The 20,908-nt window shown below is 42.8% G+C and overlaps 1 long non-coding RNA gene across 1 annotated transcript; it reads right to left on the bottom strand.

Moving 5' to 3' along the window:
- LOC110394984 lies at positions 3,889 to 20,863 on the bottom strand. Its single transcript, XR_002436084.1, has 3 exons — positions 20,653 to 20,863; positions 8,628 to 8,790; positions 3,889 to 7,908 (listed from the first exon to the last, which is right to left on the bottom strand). It is a non-coding gene; the product is annotated as an uncharacterized LOC110394984 (long non-coding RNA).

Here is a 20,908-nt window from a genome sequence, read left to right as displayed (position 1 = left end):
TAAGCAGAGGCTCCAAGCCAGGGTGCTGACCTTTGAGCCCACATTCCAATACAGGCCCAGACCCACGGGCAGCTCACTCTACTCACCCTTCGCCCATTTGCACTTCAGGCCATCGCTACACATTTCTTTCACATCTTTGTAATTTGAAACACTCTGATGATCAGGTCCTGCTGAGACAGCAGCCACCACAGGACATCTAGATTTCATCCTTGCCCCCCCGTGCATCAGGATAAGAATACAGCAGACACCTGCCTAAACCCTCAAGAGGGGATTGGAAATGGAGGCATTGCTGCCACAGCACCTTCCCTCTTCCTCAGCACTCTAAGTGACTTTGAAGGGTGCCACAAGAGAGAGCTCTGCTGGATGCTCCCACTGAGACAAGGAAGAGCAAGCCGGGTCCTGTCACGTGGTGGGCATGGGGTGGGAAACAGCTGCTTCCAAAGCTGCAGCCAGAGCTCCTCACCACCAAATATCTGCTTTGTTGCTTGGATGATTACAGCCTCAGGAAAGCTTCCCTACTGCTTTTATAGAGCTTTTGGGCCATTCTTCCAACATAAATCCATGCCTTGCTTGTCAGGAGGAGGAAGGCAACTAGAGGCAGAGGAACAATGAGTGTTTCAGACCACCTACCCTGAGATCAGCTACCCTTGCATGTTCCAGGGAGACAAACACTGCTGAGGCTCAACACAGGCACTGATACTAGTGAGGAAGGTTTCTGATTTATAGCCTTTGTTTCCACGCTGGAGCTCAGCCAACAGCCATCTCGTCTGAGGCTTTTCTTCTAGCCAGGTGCTCATTTCACAGCTCCCCTGCACTCCAAGAGCTGTCCAGTTTAGGTTGGCAACTTTGACTGTGCCTTTTTATTTTTGCTTTGTTATAGGTACAGCTGCTCACTCCAGCAATATTTACATAATGATCTTGTTTTTCCATTGACAGCCCTGTGCATACATAATTCTTTCACAGCATCTGCAAGGCAGAGCTTTGCATAGGAAAGCTTTCTTATGATCCATCTGTCTCTTGGATGCTCTCTTGCTCCAGTCAAGCTCACTGGGGCCTTTGCTGGCAACATCAGCTTAGAGTCTACAAGCAGAGCTTCAATAAAGGACAGCTGGTGGTCAAGGTCAAGATCTACTACAGGCCACCTGATTAAGGGGAGCCTGTTGACAAGGCTTTCTTTCTTCAGCTCTGGGAAGTCTTGCTCTCACAGGCTTTCATCCTGATGGGGGATTTTAAACACCTGGATATCTGCTGGGAAAACACATCAAGCTGCAAGCAGTCCAGGAGACTCCTGGAGTCCATCCGTGATAACATTCTAGTTGAGGTATTGGACAGACTGGCCAAGGGGGAAGTGCTGCTGGACCTGGTGCTCACCAGTGCAAGGGAGATCATTAAAGACATTAAGATTGGAGGCAGCCTGGGCTGCAGCAACCACGCTCTGATTGAGTTTGTGACCTTGAGTAATGTGGACCCAGCAAAGAGTGGAGTCAGGACACTGAACTTCAGGAGAGCAAACTTCAGCTGTTTAAGGAATTGTTGGACAAGATCTCCTAGGAAGCTGTCCTTAGAGACAAAGGAGCGGAGCAAAGCTGGCTGCTCTTTAAGGATGCCTTTCTGAGAGCACAAGTGTTCTATCCCTCAGAATAAGAAAGCAGGCTGAGGAGGCAGTAGACTGGCATGGCTTGGCAAGGACCTGCTGGTCAAACTGATGGGAAAGAAAAGCATGTGTAGGCAGTGGAAACAAGGTTGTGTAACCTGGGAAGAATGCAGGGATGCTGTCTGGACATGCAGAGATAGGATTAGGAAACTCAAAGCACAAGTGGAACCAAATCTGCCTAGGGATGTTAAAAACAACAAGAAGAGGTTCCATAGGTACATTCATGAGAAGAGAGAGGACAAAGAGAGCATACCTCCTCTGATAAATGAGAAAGGAGAACTGACTACAACAGATATGGAAAAGGCTGAGGTACTTAACGAGTTCTTTGCCTCAGTCTTCACTGACAGCCAGGATTCTCATATTTCTCACATCCCTGAACCTCTAGGTGGGAACTGGGAGAGCAAACTCCCCCCCACTGTAACAGGAGAGCAAGTCCAAGGCTACCTCATGAGACCAAATGTGTAGAAGTCTGTGGGGCCAGATGACGCACATCCCAAGGTCCTAAAGGAGCTTGTTGATGTGGTTGCCAAGTGATCCAAGACAGCCAGCACAGCTTCACCAAGAGAAGGTTGTGCCTGACCTGTCTGGTGGCCTTCTATGATGGAGAGACAGCACTGATGGACAAAGCCAGGGCAACTGATGTCATCTACCTGCACTTCTGTAAGGCCTTTGACTTGGTCCCCCATTATATCCTTATCTCTAAATTGTAGAGATACAGATCTGAAGGGTGGCCTGTTCTGTGGATAAGGAAGTGTTTGGAAGGTTGGAGTCAGAGTACTGTGGTCAATGGCTCTGTGTCCAAGTGGAGGCCAGTGACAAGTGGTGTCCCTCAGGGGTCTGTCTTGGGACTGGTACACTTTAGCATCTTTATCAGTGACATAGATTATGGGATTGAGTGCATTCTCAGCAAGTTTGTTGATGACACCAAGCTGAGTGGTGCAGTTGATATGACAGAAGGATGGGATGACATCTAGAGGGACCTGGATAAACATGAACGGTGGGCCCATATGAACATAATGAGGTACAACAAGGCCAAGTGCAAGGTATTGCACTTGGGTCAGGGTAATTCCAGATAAGTATACAGACTGGGAGAAGAACTCCTTGAGAGCAGCCCTTTGGGGAAGGACTTAGGGATCCTGATAGATGAAAATTTCAGCAGTGCATGCTTGCAGCCCAGAAGGCCAATGGTATCCTGGGCTGCATCAAAAGAGGGGTGGCCAGCAGGGCGAGGGAAGTGATTGTCCCTCTCTGCTCTGCCCTCTTGAGGTCCCATCTGGAGTATTGTGTCCAGTTTTGGGGCCTTCCAAAATTTAAAGGGAGATTATAAACAGGAAGAAAATCAACTTTTTACTAGAGTAGATATTAAAAGGACAAGGGGAATAGTTTTAAACGAAGGGAGGTAAGATTTATATTAGATGTCAGGGGAAGCTTTTCACTGAGAGGGTGGTGAGGTGCTGGAGCGGGTTGCCCAGAGAGGTTGTGGATGCCCCATCCCTAGAGGAGTTCAAGACCAGATTGGATGGGGCCCTGGGAAACCTGATCTAGTTCTTGATATAGCAGTTGACAACCCTGCCTGTGGCAGAAGGGCTGGAACTTGATGGTCCTTGAGGTCCCTTCCAAACCAAGCTATTCTGTGATTCTGTGAATCTACAGTTCTATAATTCTATGATTCTGTGAATGTAAGAGATTAACACAGTACAGCCCAGAGGGTAGCTCCTTTTAGTTCACTCTTAAGGCAGTGTTGACTTTTGTGAACAAAATCATTCCTTCTGCAAAGCAGACACTTCTCCAGTTTTCCTTATTGTATTCAGATTTGTGACAGCTTCCCAGCTACCACCACTGATGGTGAAAATGACGTCCATTTTGGGGTGGCCACTGGTTGCCAGGGAACATGTACTGAAAGAGCAGAAAGACTTCTTGTTTAAATTGTCCTCTCACTGTTCCTCACTGAAAGGGTGCAAGTTGCAAATGCACCTGATGGGCTACACTTAAGCTACAAGCAGTATCATAGATAGCAAGTGAGCACTGTTAGCAAGTAAGATATATATTAAACCTCACAATGCTATGGTTAGGTTTCATTAAAAAAAGTAATCATAAAGAGTTTCCTTCACTTTGCTCTATTTCCTATGCAAGGCCCATTTCCTTTTTGCTTTCACCATTGTTTAATCAACACAATCTTTGCAAAGTAAGATATACCACACTATTTTTGTTGGGGGTTTTTTGTTGTTGTTTTATTTTGTTGTTTTTTTTTTAAACATACACACACTGCACAGGTATTAGTAAAAACATACAGGGCTGGAAAGTCACGCCCCTCAATTTTATCTGCTCTTAGAATATTTTTTCTTCATGCCTCAGACTGTCCAAACTGCTCCCCAGTCTCTGCTGCATTCTGCAGGTGCTGCAGTACAGCTGGACAGTCGTCACAGGCATTTTTCACAGCAGTGGTCAGCACCACTCCTAAACCTTTCCAGAGGAGATTGCTGATAATTGCAAATCATGACTTTAAAGATGACCAAGAACTACGATAGTCCCCTTTGCATCCCCCGCATCCCCCAGCCTCAAGTAAAAGGAGGTCTGAAGTCTGTGGGAAAGCCTCACAACCCTCCATCTGCACAGGTTTCAGAAAGAGATGGTCCCTCCAAAGGGAGGTGTTTGCATGTAGCTGGCTCTCACCTGCTTTAGGGCCTCTGTGGTATTACTGCGCCCCAAGAATCTGCCACAGATCACTCAGGATTTCCATTCCTTGTAAATTCTGACATTTTAATAGCCTTGACTTCCTCCTGCACAAAAACTAATCACTTTGATATACTATGCCCAAGGGTAGACCCTGATTTGTTTTTGTTTTTTTTTTCACTTATTTCAGCAGCAGGATGGACAGTGGGAAACCCTGGTGATGTGATGACACCAGTGGCAGGACAGAAATCAAGTACCAGCTTCTTGTTAGCTGAGGCAAACATTTCCCAAACATAGCACCAAACGTCCTAGATCTCCGTGGGTCGGTCAAATGGAAAAAAAACAGATAAGAACCTTTTAACTGACTAACTGAGAAGTATTTCATCAATCAAAATACGGTAAGTACATCGTTGGTGGGAGGAGTCTTAACCAGACTAAACGCTATGCGTTTATCTCATTGTCATGTTGTCTTCTTTTTTTCTTTTTTTTTAAACAAGACAGGCAATTTAAAAGGGGTTTCCCCATTGCAGAGCAGCATCTCACAGAGGAGCTTCATCCTCAGCCTATCACTGATCTCAGCTGTATATCCTTGCAACTCTGTCATCAGACACGGCGATGGTGACTACATCACCATCATCAGCACGCTTGGCTCAGCCTTCCTCCTGGCTCACAACCTGCTTGGAACTAATGTTTTTCCTCTTGTTAATTCAAGGATCTTATTCATTATGCCAGGAAAGGTGTATTATTACAAGCTGAGAGTACTACCCCCGCAGTGCCTATGGATCCAATGGGAATTTTTTAGAGAATGCCAACTGCTTTCAAGAGCACAAGAATGCTTTCACTCAACAGCACTAAGGCCAAGGTTACACTTACTGGGGAATAAATGTTTATAGGCAGGGAGGAGGGGCCAGGAAGCTACTTTACTTGCACAAGTCAAGAAGTCACATTTTTCCTGGCACAGACAGACTGCAGGGCAGCAGGGAGCAGCGTGCTCCAAGTGGAGACCTTGTTACCACACCCAAGACAGCTTTGCACGTGCCTTGCACAGAGGCATTTTGATATGCCCTTTGCTACTGTTTTTAAAATCATAGTCCCTTCTCACATTTTACCACAAATGCCACTGAAATCAGCATCACCACACACATGCCATACACAGCAGGGGACCCCTGCTACTCCTCTGCTATGTAAAAAGCTAAGTGATTTAGAAGGCACAGAAGAAAAAACCTTGCAGTTACATGAGTTTTCATTACAACTTTAGAAGGATTCTTCAGATATCACCTTACTCTTGGTGAAGGGGCTAACAGGATGCAGGAAAACATCACCTCAGCAGTCTGATCCTTTAATTTAAATGCCCAAAATCTACATGTAGGCATAAAGTCAAGTGATAAGAGCTTAATACTATTCTAAAATGAGGCAAGTTCTCTTGTTAAATCACAACATCCTTAAAAAAAAAAAAAAAAAGAAAGAAAAAAATTGCCACAAAATGCTAAGTAATATCTTACAAAGCACTAATGAGAAGTCCTCAAACCCTTAGACACCAGTTTTTCCTACATACTACTGCTCTTCTGTGCTCAGAATATGTGAGGATACCCATGGAATGCAACCCAGATATTATCCTCTTTTCAGTGTGAGTCTTCCTGAAACCAAAACTGCGGAGATGAGTAGATTTTTTTCAGCCACCAATCCGTTAGTTACAAGTGAATTTGTCTAGCTGAGTCGGGAAAGGAGAGAGAGCAGCCACTTGTGCCAGTGAATACTGAAACAGATTCAACTGGTAGTTGTATTTGTCAATATTAATCTTCCATTCTTGATTTTAAATAGAATCATAATTCTCCATCGTCCCATCCAGGGAAGTCTTACTCTGAAGTTAATTTCAGGAAGGTAACTTCTGCAGCTCCTGACTCATGAGGTCCATACCAAAACCACAACTTACATCAGTTATTGGAGCCAACCTGTTGCCAAAGGACTGCTGAGAAGGTGGTTAATCTGAAATCCAATTTCCAACACGTTTTCCAGGTCTCACTTGTCTCCAGGCTCACAGACGAGGGCATGCCAAAGAAAAGAAAGAGCCAGTGAAAATAATTACTGTCATTATTTCTCGGCAACAACTTTAACATGTATACCACTTAATATATTTTTGTATTTTACATGTCTGTAGATAGCTTTATAGGTATTACTGTTGTTTGGACATGTGGAAGCAAACCAGATGCGTCGGCTTGGCACCACCTTAATGTTTTTCTGCCAATTTGCCCACCTTAAGGTTTTTCTGCCAGTTTGCCCACTTCCAGTAAAAGCTGTAACCAAACAGATGCTTGTGATTGTATTATCGCAAGAGTAGTAGACTACGCTCTGAAGTGCAGAAATTCCCTTAGTATGATATTCTCAGCTTTTGACCCCTTTCTCTGGTAGGATCAAACCATTGGCACGGGAGCAGGAATACCTCCAAGCACAGACTCTTCCCCTGTTCCTTCAGGCAGATGCAGTAAATCTGAGGACTGCAAGTCCAGAGCCTTGCTTTTCAGTGCAAAATTGACCTTCAAGCTACTGAGCAACAGAGACACCCACATTGCTTCTCTATCTCTCAGTTTTCCTTCCCAGCTTCCATCTGAGCCCTCTACTCCTCCAAAAGGTTTTTGACAGATTACATTTTCTGCCAGAGGCTCTATTTTCTTTGGTAACACAAAGATATATTAGTAATCCACAGAACAGATCAGGATTTTTACTCCATTGCCTGTTGCTGGGCTTTGGGGAAGGAAAGTCCTTACTCTGTTAGGCTAATATTGCATAGCAAGGTAACGTCTTCTCTCAAAGTACAAAGTCCTAACACGTACAATTACTACACTGTGAGATGGGTTTTTAGTTTGTTTGGTTTATTTTTGTTTGTTTGTTTTATCCTCAAAGGCAAAAACCACACCAGTTATGCGGTTTTGTTTCCCCTTCTTTTTTTTCCCCTCCTTTCTTTTTCATAACAGTCACAGTAATAAGAACACAGCTTAGAAAACACTGGATTGGCATTTCTAAAGTCTCTTGGCTGCATTATTTTGCTCTAGAAGAACTATCTTTTTGGCACTGCCCTACAAAAACATAGTATGTGTTGCATCACAGGCTAATAGCCAGAAGAGCAACATTTATACTACTTTGTATGAATGAGACACAAAGAAAAATAAAATGTCTTATGGATAACTCAACAAGCTATTAATTTAACTGGGACTTAATTTATTTGATCTATAATACCAAAATATTTTCTCCTTTAATTTCATTCTTTAAATTCAACAGATGATGGGAGAATATTGTAAGCAGAAATTCTGTACTAGAAACCACATTCCAGTGGTATTGAGAAATCGCTTTCTTGTGGTATAACTAGAATCCTGCTCTTGGAGATGCAAGGATTTCTTTTTCTCTGCAATAGTTTTCAACGTGGTTGAGATGTAGCATACATTACAGAACAGATCTTATTTTGGATTCCGATGAACTTCATGGGCAGTAAATCTTTTTTCTTAAGCAATTTAATTTCTGGCTTTAATCTTTCATTCCCTTGATAGAAGTGGTTTCTTGGATCAGGCTGGAAGCCAGGAAATAATCTGCAAAACAAAGATTCCCCCAGTTCCAAACTACATTCAATATTTCTCCTTCACTGCAATCATCCCTGCTGTTTTCTTTTTAAATCTCTTTCTTTCTCCACTATATTGGAAGAGACTAACTCTCATAGCTGGGAAAAATGAGCAACTTTTGGGGCACATGGTCTTCAAAGACTCAAAGCATTTAGACATCCATATCTCGTCCTTTCTATTATTATTCCTTAGGGAAAGTGCTGAACCTGGAAGGGATGTTCACAGCTCATGCCTTACTCGTGCCTTCAGAACCTTAATCACAACAACACTAAGCTAGAAGAAACAAATCCATCATTGTCCCTCCCTTCATATACAGATGGAGAAACCTCACTCAATCCTGGCACAGTAGCTCATCTCTTCTATCTGTAATTGAAAGAACACTAAAAATAAAAGCCTGAAAAGGTAGCAGTAACCTTTATGAAACTGAGAGTCCTAAGATATTTCACATGAGCAGTTAAATGAACTAGAAAACATTCATTAAGATACTTACTGCTTTGCATTAACCCTATGCTTTCTGCTCTGTGGCCACACTGAAGAAAATCACATCAGCAGACATTGAGACTTGTAGTACCAGTGGTCTCACCTCTCCCACAGAGGTCTCTTTCTGCCAGGAGCTTTCTGACAGACATCACCACAGGCTATATATCACAGTAACCAGATTGACTTGAGCCACTCCTAAAAACACCAACCTGAAACCTCCTGCCAGACAGCTTGTGTGTTGGGTAGTACATCCAGAATCAGCACAGGTCTCTCTGCACATCCTTTCTGATTTTGAGTATCAATTCTTAGCTGGGTAGCTTCAGAGACAGTAATGGTGTTTAACGGACTTCTTCAAAGCACTTGAATTCTCTACTGGAAGGTGAAAAGAAGTATCACAACCCACACATTAAAAAAAAAAGCATTATGCTCTACAAGACAACATTGGACTATTTAAATATTCACTTCTTAATCTAAAAAAAATCCCACTTCATTACAATTTTGGAAGTACCTAGAGCATTCTGAGGCTTGGCATTTAGAGACAAGTTTTTATTACCAGCGCTACCTGAGATATAGCAACTCTTGGGCTACATTGCAATTCTCAGTTTTCTAGACTTTTCTGTGTGGCTTCTACTGCTTCAGCTTTTTTTTTTTTTTTTTTTTTTCATATTTGATCCACTGAGCTGCTGAGTTTGTTCCCTGTCTTTCTGCTTCAATTGTACAGCAAGTTCAGCCTAATTTCTGGATATCTAGCACTTCAGCTCAGATCCTACACACCTTTAAGCTCTTGTATGAAACTTTAACTTTTGCGATGCTAAAACAAGATGCCCAGGATTTTTTTTAGTCCATATAAAATGCCTGCATTTGCTCTTTATGTCCCATTGCTCAATTGCACAAAATATGAGACTGTATTCCAATCAGTAGTATACAAGGACTTGAAATATAGATGGTGCTGCATACTATGCAGGCTAACAAAAACCCTACAACATATTTCATACCACTTAGAGACTAAAGCCCATGTCTTCAATGCCCTTTCCAGATTCTCCAGCATCAGTTGCTGTTTTAATGTCTTTCTTTTCGAAGCATCAACTCATGCAAAACATTTTCATGAAAGAAAACAACTAGGAAGATGATGAAGTCATTTCCTAAATCAGAGCCAAATAACATCCCCTCACACTTGTTTAAAGTCAGTGAAGGTACCTGCACAGCAGTTGAATAGATTTGCTATTGAATGAGGTGATGAGATTAGACCGTTAGCCTTTATTTAACAAGAGGAATAGTTTACTGACTTCAAAAAGCTCAGCCACTGACAGTAGGATAATTACCTTATTTGCTTACTGATTTCAGGAAAATAAACATCTGTCTTCAGTTCTCTAGCATTTGAGAAACTGAGCAAGCCCTGGTAGTCATCAGTTAGAGGAACTCTTCCTCTAGCACACACCATGCCTTGCACATGGCCAGGCTCCTAAAGACAGGAGCCAGAAGCACAAAGAAATACTTGAGTTTTTCTATCAATTTGCTCAGCATAGAAGATGCTGAGAGGACAGTCAGAACTGCAGACCATGTGCATTTTTAAGGGAAGTATGGCTCTAAAGAGGTCAAAAAAGTAATTGAGTGGTAATACAATTGCATGAGATTCTATTAAAGCCTACAGTTATTCCGTTTATTACATTTTGCTGTAAGCCACTGAACCGATGATCTATCTAGGTTGAAGTTTATTTGGTTAAGTTTAGAAATGCACAGAAAATGAACAGTGCAGTGCCACCACTGGCTTCTCTTACCTAAGGCATTTGTCAGGATACTCTAGGCTAGACTTCAAAGCTATCTAGCCTGTGGGATGCAGTAGGTACTTAGGTGCCCCAAAAGCCTAAGGAAGGGCTACTCCAGTTAAGCGTTGGCTTAAATATAGACTCTTTCTACACATCCCTAAGACGACTGTTGTGTTTTTACAAAAGCACCCGCTCTCCCAGGGATCTACTATGGTGTGCTGCAGCAAGACTTAAGCCTACACTGCATTTTGCTAGGGAGAAAATTAACTCCTATAGAGGTTCCACAAAAATCATCATCCAGCCCAAATCTGGATTGCTTATGTCAAATTAAATATTCCAGCCTAAACAGCTGGACTATTTCATGGCTAGCACAAGCAACCTGTTCTATTACTATAATATAGCCTTTCCCTGAAGATTTAGCTAGAGATTTAAAGTTCAGTGTCCATGCTGCTTAGCTATACCAAACATTCAACTTATTTCTAGGAGACCCAGCAAAAAGCAAGGTTTAACTCAATTTCACTGATCTCTCTGAAAGCTTACCATGAGATTAGCACAAATTTCCATTTTTGAACTAGAGTCCACCAGGTATTCATTTACAGTTGCACATCAAAACCACATGTTTGGAAGGAAGGGTCAGATTAAGTATGTGTTTTTTCAACTGATCATGCTTTTGACCACTGCATTCACTAAGGGTCAATGAAGGTAAATCAGCTGTTGACTATGAAGTTTATCTGGTAATAACTTGAAACCCAAAGAAAAAGAGGACCTAGTCATAACCGACTTTCCTGTGGGTTGGACACACTATTATTTCTTTGCATGACAGGGGGTTCGACTTAGCAAGTCTCTGCCCACATGATGGAAAGAACATTAGCTAGTCACCACCTGGAATGGCTTATGCCAGAAATGCCCACCATCAGCCCAGCACCCTGCTATGTGGAGCCATTTTACCCTACCTATGTAAGTTTAGCAGAATGCACTGGGACAAGGTCTTCTATCTGTACAAGTCTCTCACCTCCAGCTACTCAGAAGAAGCTGGAAGACAGAGTTCTTGCCAGGAATAAACCACCCTTACACTGTTCTGCAGCGCCACAGTTCCCATTTCACAGTGAGTACTGCGAGTGGGCAGCACAGAAGATTCAGCAGCTCCCAGGCGTCTCACTAGCCTGTCTTGCTGTAACAGCAAGGGGCTGTGAACTGCTCCACACATACCTACTGCTTGGTGCAGCCAACATGTGTACATGTACTTCCACTGAGATAGTCAAGAGCTACTCTCCGAACGATCCTGAAAACATTCCAGCGTACTTGCAGGGGGTGCCTAGTTTGTTGTGCTACTTCTATATAATAGAATTGCTATTTGCTATGGCAAAGCCCTAACGAAGTTTGCTGATGGTAAGTCTAGTTAAAAATCACTTGGCATAGATTTCCTTGAGTGGTCCTTTGCTTTGCTTTTCAGTGCAGTGTGTTCCCCAAACAAAGACTGCAGAACATTTTAGCTGCCTGCAAGAAATAGCATGAAATAGCATGAGTTATTTGCCAGCTTTCATACACCCTGCTCCTGGTTACTCCTGACTATGTACACTTTTCTTTCATATCATTTTGCTGAAGGCAAGGACCTTAGGCTTGAGCTGTGGTTCAGTATTGCAGAACTCAAGAACAATGTTCAAGCTAGAGTAGCTTCTATAAGACAGCACTGTTTTTTTCTTTAAGGATACTGTCTAGAGTTTGGGAGTGGTTATGCTGTCCATCAGACATCAACAAGAATCTAAAACTGTCACTAAACAGTGGGAAGTAGATACTGGAAATTATTTGCCAGAATTAGACCCAACAGCTCCTCTCTGATCTGCCTTCTAAAAAGGAGGGGATAATTCTGAGGTAGTTTGAAAAGCAGAGTCTCTACTTACTGTATACCTTGTCTTCTAATGCAGTTCTAATGTTTTTACCACGTGAAAAGGTGGGGAAAAACAAAAGCAGAAACAACAACAAATACAGACAAAGAACTGCAGGAGTTTAAGGGAGGTGTCATGCACTGTAATTAAAATATTTTGTCTCTTTCTCCAATCATACTATTACATTTATTATCGCAGGGCCATGTATTAGCAAATGCCCTGTTCATCTGCAGGAGCTACTTCTCTTATTCCAATGCTTTGCCTGGAACATGAGTAATCAGGAATTGCTGCTGCTCCAAATGAAGGGTATGAAGTTGCACAAATCATTGCTGTCTATCTGGCATAATTACAATATTGTTCAGGAAATAAAGGCTAAAGAACATGCTCAGCAAATTCACAGGCATGCATAATCAGCAAACACACATACACAGAAGTAAACCAAACATCTCTGTGATGTTCTCTCTCATCACTCAGGAGGGAGACGCAAAACTTCACTCTCAATCTTTGCCACAATGATGACAAGAGCATTCACCTTTTGTCCCTGACCAGTGGTGATTTACAAGCCCCGAGCAGCAGCCTTGTTACCGCACACCAAGATGGGCTCAGCACTTCAGCTTGTGCCAGACCAAGCTCCAGCACTCCAGAGGGCTCTCAGTTTCCCTGCATAACGGGAGGTCAGAAACCAAACCAAGGCTGTTTCTGGCAAGATACCACGGAGCCACGCTGGGGAAACAGGTTAAAAATTTGATATATCATTTTAAACATTTAACATTTTAAATATGTTTAAATATGAGGTCAACCTGAAACAGAAGTACAAGCTGAGCAACACTCTGCAAATAGCTTTGGGCTTCATAATGCAAGCCACCCAACCGCTGTCACCAAACCATCAAAATTTAAGCCCTGGGAATAAGAGCCAGGCAAGAATCACGCAACACAAGTCCTGCCTTACTGGTCTACTGGCTTAAAGACAATGAGAAGCAAATGTAAGCAAGCCTCCTCAACTCCAACACTGCTACACAGAAGTGCACTATTAGAGAAGTTTTTATGCAAGTGCTCCACACACACCACTACTGAAAAGTAACAGCATGTCTCTGGAAAGAGTTGTTGCTAAGGTAAGATCTTTTCTCTGAGGTCAGTCCCTCATTCTCCTCTCCCCAAACAGCCAACTGTTTGGTGTGAAAACAAATTCTCCCAGTGTGGCCACAAGCTGAGCTAACACAAGAAACATTTCCTCTTGCTCAACTTCTGTAGATGATGGGGCTTGGTCCCAGGCCTTTGTATTTAGTTTCAGTCTAGAGCTGCAGATCAGCCCGAGGCTGGGAATCCCACCCTCGTCCTGGTATGAAGGAAACAGTGTTGAAAGGAAAGCATTTGGCTCCAAGAGGGAAGATTATTTTTAAGGACTAAACTTTTAGCTGTTTAGAGTATAAGCTGTGTAGAGGAATTTAGCCAGAAGTAGTTATTAAATACTTAATAAATAAAGGAATAACACATAAATGCACTGAGTATATTTTAATTGCTTCTGTTAACAGAAGTTAAAGAAGAAGAGTAATTTAGTGGCATTTCAAAAAAAAAAAAAAGCCTCCTATTTTAACAGAGAAATTCAGATCTGATGAAGTGTACGTGCATTTACTTACTTTTGTCTGGACACAAAACTCAAATCCATCTAAGCAGCTATCCTTCTGGATAGGAGTTCTGTGAAACACACATACTCAAGTTCATGCTGAATTTACAAAATGGGCACCAGATTTTGGACAGATATAAGCCACATTCAAAGAGATCTGGTTTAGTGCCCTTACATCAAAACCAAAAACAGTGCCCAGGTAAGATTGCCCATGTTGCAACATCTGGTACCTCCGTGGCATTGCAATGCAGAGACTCATTCGTCCTTGGTGTCACACAGCCACAGATAGCCAGATATTCTCACTCACTGTACGATCGCTGACACAGAGTTAGAGAAGCAAGACATGCATTTAATGTTCTGCCTTCGCATACAGAGTATTTTTGCACAAGCCCCAATTACTGGGGAAAAAAATACTAGAAATGCAGAAGGCACCCCAAAATACCCAACCCTCCTATACTGAGGGCCAACCACCAGCAAAGCAGCTCTGCAGAAGGGGACCCAGCAGTCCCAGTGAACACCCAGCTCAGCATCAGTCAGCAGTGTGCCCTTCTAAAAAGACTCTTGGCTGCATTAGGCAAAGTACCACCAGCAGATCGAGGGGGTGATTCTTCCCCTCACCTCAGCATTACCAAGGCCACGTATGGAGTGCTGGGTCCAGTTCTGGGCCCCCCAGTACAAGAGAGATACGGACATACCAAAGAGAGTCCAAAAGAAGGTCAGCAGGATGATCAAGGGCCTGAAGTACCTCTGCTATGAGAAGAGGCTGAGAGAGCTGGGCCTGTTCAGCCTGGAGCAGAGGAGGCTCAGGGGGTTCTCATCAATGAATACTAATATCTGACAGGAGGCTGCAAAGAGAACAGAGACAGGCCCTTTCCAGTGGTGCCCAGTGCAAGGACAAGAGGCAACAGGTACAAACGAGCACTGGAGGTTCCCTCTGAACATCAGGAAGCACTTCAGCGCTGTGTAGGTACCAGAGCACTGGCACAGGCTGCCCAGAGACTGCAGGGTCTCTTCCTTGGAGATCTCCAGAAGCATCTGGATGTGGCCCTTGGCGCTCTGCTGTGGGTAGTCCTGCTTGAGCAGGGATTAGTCCAGAAAGACCCAGAAGGCCCTCCACACCTCAGCCATTCTGTGATTTACGGCCTTTTCATTTTAGATGCAGAGCACACACTGAGTTTGAAGACTTACAGCCTTGGAAGGCTTTGGGGGGACTTCAAAGAACCACGGCTGTAACACAGAAAGCACCCAGATGACTTAAATACAGAATTTGTAGAGTATTAGGTGCCTAGTGGGATATTCAGTAATGTCTAATTGTGTCATGCCCATACTGCAGTTACTACTACAATTGCAGCTCAGTGCAGAGGTACTCTAATACAAAATTCAGTGCAGTAACAGGATTTCAGTCTTCACTGAGATCAGACCTAACTTCTGCACGTACTTGGGTTTACAGGTTTACAGTCCAAATACAGCTACAGAGTACTTGAAATACAGCAGCCGTTATGAGAACATTACAGATGAGTCTCAACTTCCAATTTCTATGAAGTTTTGAGGCCCAGCTTAGCGATTCAACTAGGATATGAGCAGGCTCCAAGAGGGACGATTACTCCTCTCCACTATCCATTTAGCTGCTAACAATATGAACTATACAGCAATCCAGCCAGCTGTACATGCTAAACTAGGAGAATAACATTAGGATGTACCATACAACTTCAGTACCTATCTGTTTAGTAAAGCATTAGAAGAACTGTAAGCAATATACACTAGGGAGGCCTACATTTATACTTTCTGAGAATCAGTCACCAAGTTGCATTGTTCTTAGTTCTCCCTTCTGTTAACAGAGTGAAGCAAACAAAGTATGGGCTGAAGGAAGAAGAGCAGAACTTGTAATTTCATTAAATCTACACACACACAATTTTTTTCTTCTCTTCTTCAAATAGGGAAGATTTCTGCTCCTGGTGTTCTGGGACATATGATGGGAGAAGCAGAACAAGTCATTGCCTATAATATATGAAGTGCTGCCATCATACCCAACACCCATACACGCAGACTCACTGGACCAAAGCGAGAGGCCCCGCTAGCGCTGGGATCTGCAGGCAAAATCCTTCATCACTCATTCTCCTGGCACCAGCCAGGAGCCTACAGCTTCCAAAAGTTTATTATTCTTGCTCCCCAGTACACAGCGTCTCACGGATGTGTTTAAACAGCCTCCAGCTCAAAAAGAAAGCAGGCACATGCTTATCACTGCCAGGGTGTGATGTCAAACTAACACCAGTCAGCTCAGGGGGTAAGTCCATGCCTGCAAGAACTGAGGGGAAGGAGCAAGGGAGCATCACGCAGCTCTCAGGGGAGGGAGCAGCCCAAACAGAGCTTGCTAAAGGCACATTTTAGTAGCCTGTTCTGCTGAACCAAATGGAACAACCTACAACATGGCTTTACCTGCTCTCCCTTTCCATGTTGGTTCTGTTCAGTCTAATTGCTTACAGCATCTTCTAGCTCCGCAAGGCATCCTGGTGTGATGGGAGCTAGATGCCCAGGTGCATGAGAGAAGCCTTAACAAGGCAAGTTCAAGCTTAGGATTGCTGCCTTAGTTCTTTGCACTGCGCAGTTCCCTGCCCAGCCTCAAAGTTGCTAGCTGCATGTTGCTTTTACACCTTTCTGTTTCAGGAAAGTATTTACCCCTCTCTCAGCAGCCTCTGTCAGAACCCATCAGTTTCCCACTCACCTGTGGAGTCTCCTTCTCTGGAGATATTCAAGACCTATCTGGACGTCTGCCTGTGCGACCTGCTGTAGGGAACCTGCTTTAGCAGGGGAGTTGGACTCAATGATCTTCAGAGGTTCCTTTCAGCCCTACAGTTTTGTGAAATACTCCAAGGTGGGGACATATCAAAATCCATCCCAAATGAGGAAAACTGCTAAGCCTACACCAAAGGAAATGCTCATTCTCACTGAAGTCAACAGGATCAAAGTGTGCAAGCTTCTCTGAAGTAGACTGCTGAGCCCATAAACACAGACCTTTGCATACCCAGTGGTAGAATTTGGATCTGTGTAAAGCAACAAATACACTTGGGTCAAAATTGGGTCAGAGCTAAAGGAAATCCCCAGAAGGGTTTCTCAGAAAGGGTCTGGATGATTGAGATTTAATAATGGATGATTAGAAAAACAACACCTCTCTTCAACAGCTAGAATAGCGCCATTACATTCCCAGGAAGAGTCAGTCAAATTTGGGTGAACCAGTACTAAAGGAAAACCATCTTCCTGAATTAAGACTCATTCAGTTACTTTTCATGTACAGGATTAAGCTTTACATTTGCTATGACAGACCATGAATGATAAAAGAACACTTTTGTGCTAGGATCACTGTACTGAGACATTAGTTTTCACCTATGTTTTTTTTAATTATTGTGTTTATCCAAGGTCATTCACAGGAAAAAAAGAATGGTTAGTCAAACACATTACTTAGCTGCAAAAATAATAAGGATTTTTGAAAATGACGATAAATGGATGTACTAAATTGACTCAAATTTATTTGACTTGAATTTTCTCCTCATATGGGAAAACAAATGAATATTTACATATTGTAAAATCAAGTGTCTAGCCACCAAAATAATGTCATCAAAAAGTCATTGGGAGAAAAAGGGTTTATTATTTGGATAGATTTTTTTCCTTCTTCTCGAAACCTAAATAAACAATAAGACTGCAGCCACATTCCACCTATTAGAAGTCTGGGGAGACTGTAAGCCCAGAAGTTTTCCTAGGTGAGCACTATGAGAAGGGCCACAGAGAATGAAGGGAGAGACTTCTCAACTCCAAACAGTTACCTATTCAGTCTGATTAAGATGAGACACTGTGAGAAGACGTATTTCCAGTCATCTCTGGCTGCAGCTGGAGAAGAATAAGCAGTCTTGTGCCCGTGACCAGAAGGAACAGACACATCCACCTCTTGCCCTTATCCAATGAGCACGATAAAAAATACATGGCTGGGCTGCAACTACAGCAAGATGCCTATGATACCACTCAGGAGATGCCCCTGGCAAGTTACAGCTTTGGCAAATGAGATACAACTGCATTTATTTTCTTCTGATTCAGGATGCAACAAGGTGATACCCATCATGCCAGCAAAACCTTGTGGTGGCCCAGCATAGTTTCCAGGTGAGAAAGAGCATGGCAACTTGGAGCTGCTGTTGATTTTTGCGTAAGGCAAGGCTTGGGGGATTGTAGGACAAATGGCAATTGCCTTATTGAAATGTCTTCTTAATTAGAAAATTTCAATAGGAATTTTCCCTCCCAGTGTCAACTAGATATAAACATTGTGAAACAAACCCTTCCAAACATCAAAGAGAGAGCAATTGTTTCTCAGTTTCAGGCCAAGCCTGAAACTGGATCCAAATCAGTACTTAGACACATTTCTTTCATTTTTAAGAGCCATTGCCCAATGTAATTCTCAAGGCCTCAAATCTAGGTTCATATGAGCTTCATCTCCCATTTTCCTCCCAGTGGCCAGTCCATTGTTTGTGAACATCTCCAGCAAGCCGTTGTAAATAATCTACATAGCCCTCAGCCACAGCAGAGATGGTACCACCACGACCATGTGAACAGCCATCTCGAGTTAGCTGGGTTACTCTGCACGTGATATGAAATGAAAAATAAAGCCATGAGCATTCCAGTCATACCAAGTGCTCTCCCAGCAGCGCTTTAAAACAAATCTCCACTGTTCAGGGGACAGAGCAGAACTGGAGTCTGTCTGCTTCGATTTAAATCTGTCCCTGAATGATGTCCGTGAGTTAACAGGGAGAATTACAAGGAAAGGAACAAATAAACATTACAAAAGGAAAAGAAAACCAGACTTTTAAACACTCAGAGGCCTGGACAGTTCCCAGGCTAGAATCCATGTGTTAAATATATATAAATATATAACTCAGCAGCACTCAAGTGTTAGCTGTATAGTCTGTGAATCAGACATAGATTTACCAGGGGAGCAGAGAAGGCTAATCTTTGCCGTGTTGCTATCAGCTGTGCCTTGCAGGGTACATGGTTTCAGGTGACAGGGCGCTGTTCCCTGTGGGCACACAACCCCTCCTGTCAGACACAGGTTGTCTTTTGCAGGTTTTCTGTCAGTATGGGCAGTACCTTTAGGGGTTTGGTCAAATGCAAAGAGCTTGAGCTACTGTATGTAAAGGAAATGTCTATCTACTGCTGGTGTCTAGGAACACTTCTGTCCTTACTTTATACTGCAGCAAGGCAAAGACAGCTAACTTTGTTCTGGATGCACCTCAGCTAAAGCCTTTTCAGTTTTAGGGGAACAGCCCCACACTTCTCAGGTTGTGCCCATACTTATGCTACTGCAGGCCAAGAAGAAAAGCTATATAGTCCCATATTCCTCTATGGGAGACATTAGGATTTGAGGCTTGGAAACTCAGACAAGGAGCCACTGATTACTGGTTGGTGTTAATATGCAGTGCTGAAATACTGCAACTCTTCACCTAGGTGGTCACTTAAATGGTGTCTAGCTGGTTCCACAAAAAGCCATCTAGATTCTATTTTGGCCTAGATTTTGTATTTATGCGTTTAAATATATGCCCACAGTTAACACAGAAATTTTAGGTCTCAACTGCAGTTTCTGTTTATACATCTAATAACTCTTGAAAATACTAGACAAAGCAAATAAAATGAAAAGCTTTCCTCTGTCTCTCTCCTAAAGCTTCTCTTCAGCTTAACAAAATTTTCCAAGTCACTTAGAGGCCTTTAAATAAAATGAAATCCTAATGATGTCGCTGCCATGAATAATTAATTGTACTACTACAATCTCTCAAACAAAATCCATTCTCATTAGATTAGAGGTTTTCTCAAGACACACGAGTTCATTATAGCATTTTTACATCCTTCTTGTCTTTTACATTTCTTTGTCTTTCCTTATCTGTGTCTTTTCTTATTTGCGTCTGAGATGTAGGACTCCATCACCTCAGTAGCCTCCAAGCCAACATGCCAGTGGCTGCAGAAGAGGTCTCCTGTACAATCACAGGCACACAGTGGCAGGATTGTGACAGCAATTGCGTCTGTAGCTTATGAGCAGCCTAACTGTGTAGGCAATTCACTGGACACTCCTGCTTCCAGAGTTTAAAAACTCATTTTAGGAGGTTTACCTTCTGCTAAGAGCTCTAACTCTGAATAGTTTAGGGAACATATTTCAAGTTTTGTTAAAATTTTGTTAAAAGGCTTTTCAGTGTTTTAAGTGATAGGAAGCTAAAGAGTAATGCCATACTGATATTAATAACCATGCATCAGGTATTTTTAGGTGGCTTTGTACTTAGATAAATAAGGATAGCAGGTGAGTTAGAGTCAAATCTACTGCACACAGGAACTGATTTGTCTACCGCCATTTTAGTAGGCAAAACTTCCGAGACACTCAGAGCTGCATTTATCTAGAAACAAAATAAACTGTTTAAAAGTATAATATCGGCCATTCTCATTATTCTTAATAATAGGCTTCATCAGGCACGCACGCACGTGCACACACACACACACACACATCCATCCAGACACAATCCAACCTAAACTGCTGCGATCTAGTATTTTTTTTCTATCCAGAGCCAGTCCAAAATCTTCTTTTGACTGTAACAATAGCACAAGAAATGAGAGATCCCTGAAGACCCCAAAGCAATTATTATTAACCTTTTGGAAGATGTGTAAAATAAAATACAGTTCACTGAATGTCTTCAAGATTCTAATTGGACTTTTCACACGAGCAAGTATGACTTCTGGTACTGAGGACAGATTCCAAGACTGATAATTAAACTTCAGCTCTCTCTTGTGCACTGTGACATAACAGTGGGATATGGTGTAACTGGTATGATTTCTCAAAAACTGCAAACTGTGCAAGCAGTAAGAGGACACCAGAATGGAGAACTGAAAGGGTCTTCTGCCCCGTTACAAGATTTCTCCAGAGCCATGTTATACTTACCTGCAACTTTCATACCTATCACTCTTCTTGGGATGATACCACTTTGTAGTTAGGAATAATCCCCTGGCCCAGATTTATATCTTGGAGCTTATATCCATTCTTCTTGATGCCAGTTTTGTTCTTGTCAAGGTTCCGGCCCAGTTAAGCCTGGTTCCGTGACTAATGGGGGATAGGGACCCACACCCCGGGAGAGGGGGAGGGGAGAAGAGGGGGAAAAGGAAGGGAGACGGGCCTAAAAACAAAACAGCAGCAACGA

This window comes from Numida meleagris, chromosome 2 (assembly GCF_002078875.1).
Source record: "Numida meleagris isolate 19003 breed g44 Domestic line chromosome 2, NumMel1.0, whole genome shotgun sequence".
Taxonomy (NCBI): Eukaryota; Metazoa; Chordata; class Aves; order Galliformes; family Numididae; genus Numida; species Numida meleagris.
This window is presented reverse-complemented; position numbering and strand designations above follow the sequence as displayed.